This window comes from Crinia signifera, chromosome 6 (genome assembly GCF_055691185.1).
Source record: "Crinia signifera chromosome 6, ASM5569118v1, whole genome shotgun sequence".
Taxonomy (NCBI): Eukaryota; Metazoa; Chordata; class Amphibia; order Anura; family Myobatrachidae; genus Crinia; species Crinia signifera.
In genome coordinates this window covers 124,156,910-124,161,909 of record NC_139222.1, presented here as the reverse complement: position 1 = coordinate 124,161,909, position 5,000 = coordinate 124,156,910, and the positions used below count along the sequence as shown (strand labels likewise).

The following is a 5,000-nucleotide window of genomic DNA, read 5'->3' as shown; positions in this document are numbered from 1 at the left end:
TTAGGGTGCGAGAGGTCCTGGGTTCAAATCCCGGACGAGCCCAGCATTTAGCTGCCTTTTAGAGCCCATGATTGATGTTAAATGCTTGATTTCAAAGCATCAATTGAATTTTGCTCTTGCCATTTTAAACAATTAGTTTGTAATTACTTATGAGTATTTAGGACATTTTCAACCATATGGTGGTACTTTGGGTAAAAAAACACATTCCCCATTATCTCAGTAACATAATACAACAAAATACATCAACTATTTTATCCAGCTCTTTCAATTATTACATAAATAATATGAGTTTCACTTTAAAAAAAAAATTATTCTGACGTGAGAAGTTTTCAGGGGTGGCTCGTTGGTCTAGGGGTATGATTCTCGCTTTGGGTGCGAGAGGTCCCGGGTTCAAATCCCGGACGAGCCCAGCATTTAGCTGCCTTTTAGAGCCCATGATTGATGTTAAATGCTTGATTTCAAAGCATCAATTGAATTTTGCTCTTGCCATTTTACACAATTAGTTTGTAATTACTTATGAGTATTTAGGACATTTTCAACCATATGGTGGTACTTTGGGTAAAAAAACACATTCCCCATTATCTCAGTAACATAACACAACAATATTCATTAAATATTTTATCCAGCTCTTTCAATTATTACATAAATAATATGAGTTTTACTTTAAAAAAAAAATATTCTGACGTGAGAAGTTTTCAGGGGTGGCTCGTTGGTCTAGGGGTATGATTCTCGCTTTGGGTGCGAGAGGTCCCGGGTTCAAATCCCGGACGAGCCCAGCATTTAGCTGCCTTTTAGAGCCCATGATTGATGTTACATGCTTGATTTCAAAGCCTCAATTGAATTTTGCTCTTGCCATTTTACACAATTAGTTTGTAATTACTTAGGAGTATGTAGTACATTTTCAACCATATGGTGGTACTTTGGGTAAAAAAAACACATTCCCCATTATCTCAGTAACATAATACAACAAAATACATCAACTATTTTATCCAGCTCTTTCAATTATTACATAATAATATGAGTTTCACTTTAAAAAAAAATTATTCTGACGTGAGAAGTTTTCAGGGGTGGCTCGTTGGTCTAGGGGTATGATTCTCGCTTTGGGTGCGAGAGGTCCCGGGTTCAAATCCCGGACGAGCCCAGCATTTAGCTGCCTTTTAGAGCCCATGATTGATGTTAAATGCTTGATTTCAAAGCATCAATTGAATTTTGCTCTTGCCATTTTACACAATTAGTTTGTAATTACTTATGAGTATTTAGGACATTTTCAACCATATGGTGGTACTTTGGGTTAAAAAACACATTCCCCATTATCTCAGTAACATAACACAACAAAATACATCAACTATTTTATCCAGCTCTTTCAATTATTACATAAATAATATTTTATCCAGCTCTTTCAATTATTACATAATAATATGAGTTTCACTTTAAAAAAAAATTATTCTGACGTGAGAAGTTTTCAGGGGTGGCTCGTTGGTCTAGGGGTATGATTCTCGCTTTGGGTGCGAGAGGTCCCGGGTTCAAATCCCGGACGAGCCCAGCATTTAGCTGCCTTTTAGAGCCCATGATTGATGTTAAATGCTTGATTTCAAAGCATCAATTGAATTTTGCTCTTGCCATTTTACACAATTAGTTTGTAATTACTTAGGAGTATGTAGTACATTTTCAACCATATGGTGGTACTTTGGGTAAAAAAAACACATTCCCCATTATCTCAGTAACATAATACAACAAAATACATCAACTATTTTATCCAGCTCTTTCAATTATTACATAAATAATATTTTATCCAGCTCTTTCAATTATTACATAATAATATGAGTTAGACTTTAAAAAAAAATTATTCTGACGTGAGAAGTTTTCAGGGGTGGCTCGTTGGTCTAGGGGTATGATTCTCGCTTTGGGTGCGAGAGGTCCCGGGTTCAAATCCCGGACGAGCCCAGCATTTAGCTGCCTTTTAGAGCCCATGATTGATGTTAAATGCTTGATTTCAAAGCATCAATTGAATTTTGCTCTTGCCATTTTACACAATTAGTTTGTAATTACTTAGGAGTATGTAGTACATTTTCAACCATATGGTGGTACTTTGGGTAAAAAAAACACATTCCCCATTATCTCAGTAACATAATACAACAAAATACATCAACTATTTTATCCAGCTCTTTCAATTATTACATAAATAATATGAGTTTCACTTTAAAAAAAAAATTATTCTGACGTGAGAAGTTTTCAGGGGTGGCTCGTTGGTCTAGGGGTATGATTCTCGCTTTGGGTGCGAGAGGTCCCGGGTTCAAATCCCGGACGAGCCCAGCATTTAGCTGCCTTTTAGTTTCACTTTAAAAAAAAATTATTCTGACGTGAGAAGTTTTCAGGGGTGGCTCATTGGTCTAGGGGTATGATTAGGGTGCGAGAGGTCCCGGGTTCAAATCCCGGACGAGCCCAGCATTTAGCTGCCTTTTAGAGCCCATGATTGATGTTAAATGCTTGATTTCAAAGCCTCAATTGAATTTTGCTCTTGCCATTTTACACAATTAGTTTGTAATTACTTAGGAGTATGTAGTACATTTTCAACCATATGGTGGTACTTTGGGTAAAAAAAACACATTCCCCATTATCTCAGTAACATAATACAACAAAATACATCAACTATTTTATCCAGCTCTTTCAATTATTACATAAATAATATTTTATCCAGCTCTTTCAATTATTACATAAATAATATGAGTTTCACTTTAAAAAAAATTATTCTGACGTGAGAAGTTTTCCGGGGTGGCTCGTTGGTCTAGGGGTATGATTCTCGCTTTGGGTGCGAGAGGTCCCGGGTTCAAATCCCGGACGAGCCCAGCATTTAGCTGCCTTTTAGAGCCCATGATTGATGTTACATGCTTGATTTCAAAGCCTCAATTGAATTTTGCTCTTGCCATTTTACACAATTAGTTTGTAATTACTTAGGAGTATGTAGTACATTTTCAACCATATGGTGGTACTTTGGGTAAAAAAAACACATTCCCCATTATCTCAGTAACATAATACAACAAAATACATCAACTATTTTATCCAGCTCTTTCAATTATTACATAAATAATGAGTTTCACTTTAAAAAAAAATTATTCTGACGTGAAAAGTTTTCAGGGGTGGCTCGTTGGTCTAGGGGTATGATTCTCGCTTAGGGTGCAAGAGGTCCCGGGTTCAAATCCCGGACGAGCCCAGCATTTAGCTGCCTTTTAGAGCCCATGATTGATGTTAAATGCTTGATTTCAAAGCATCAATTGAATTTTGCTCTTGCCATTTTACACAATTAGTTTGTAATTACTTATGAGTATTTAGGACATTTTCAACCATATGGTGGTACTTTGGGTAAAAAAACACATTCCCCATTATCTCAGTAACATAACACAACAATATTCATTAAATATTTTATCCAGCTCTTTCAATTATTACATAAATAATATGAGTTTCACTTTAAAAAAAAATTATTCTGACGTGAGAAGTTTTCAGGGGTGGCTCGTTGGTCTAGGGGTATGATTCTCGCTTTGGGTGCGAGAGGTCCCGGGTTCAAATCCCGGACGAGCCCAGCATTTAGCTGCCTTTTAGAGCCCATGATTGATGTTACATGCTTGATTTCAAAGCCTCAATTGAATTTTGCTCTTGCCATTTTACACAATTAGTTTGTAATTACTTAGGAGTATGTAGTACATTTTCAACCATATGGTGGTACTTTGGGTAAAAAAAAAACACATTCCCCATTATCTCAGTAACATAATACAACAAAATACATCAACTATTTTATCCAGCTCTTTCAATTATTACATAAATAATATGAGTTTCACTTTAAAAAAAAAATTATTCTGACGTGAGAAGTTTTCAGGGGTGGCTCGTTGGTCTAGGGGTATGATTCTCGCTTTGGGTGCGAGAGGTCCCGGGTTCAAATCCCGGACGAGCCCAGCATTTAGCTGCCTTTTAGAGCCCATGATTGATGTTACATGCTTGATTTCAAAGCCTCAATTGAATTTTGCTCTTGCCATTTTACACAATTAGTTTGTAATTACTTAGGAGTATGTAGTACATTTTCAACCATATGGTGGTACTTTGGGTAAAAAAAACACATTCCCCATTATCTCAGTAACATAATACAACAAAATACATCAACTATTTTATCCAGCTCTTTCAATTATTACATAAATAATATGAGTTTCACTTTAAAAAAAAAATTATTCTGACGTGAGAAGTTTTCAGGGGTGGCTCGTTGGTCTAGGGGTATGATTCTCGCTTTGGGTGCGAGAGGTCCCGGGTTCAAATCCCGGACGAGCCCAGCATTTAGCTGCCTTTTAGAGCCCATGATTGATGTTAAATGCTTGATTTCAAAGCATCAATTGAATTTTGCTCTTGCCATTTTACACAATTAGTTTGTAATTACTTATGAGTATTTAGGACATTTTCAACCATATGGTGGTACTTTGGGTTAAAAAACACATTCCCCATTATCTCAGTAACATAACACAACAAAATACATCAACTATTTTATCCAGCTCTTTCAATTATTACATAAATAATATTTTATCCAGCTCTTTCAATTATTACATAAATAATATGAGTTTCACTTTAAAAAAAAAAATATTCTGACGTGAGAAGTTTTCAGGGGTGGCTCGTTGGTCTAGGGGTATGATTCTCGCTTTGGGTGCGAGAGGTCCCGGGTTCAAATCCCGGACGAGCCCAGCATTTAGCTGCCTTTTAGAGCCCATGATTGATGTTAAATGCTTGATTTCAAAGCATCAATTGAATTTTGCTCTTGCCATTTTACACAATTAGTTTGTAATTACTTATGAGTATTTAGGACATTTTCAACCATATGGTGGTACTTTGGGTTAAAAAACACATTCCCCATTATCTCAGTAACATAACACAACAAAATACATCAACTATTTTATCCAGCTCTTTCAATTATTACATAAATAATATTTTATCCAGCTCTTTCAATTATTACATAAATAATATGA

General features: G+C 35.9%; 1 non-coding gene across 1 annotated transcript in view; it reads left to right on the top strand.

Annotated features, from left to right (window-relative positions):
* Positions 1 to 42, top strand: part of TRNAP-AGG (transfer RNA proline (anticodon AGG)) — a 72-nt gene extending 30 nt beyond the window's left edge. The window contains exon 1 of the tRNA in view: positions 1 to 42. This exon is cut by the window's left edge and continues 30 nt beyond it. This is a non-coding gene — a tRNA (tRNA-Pro).
* Positions 43 to 5,000: the final 4,958 nt, after the last annotated feature.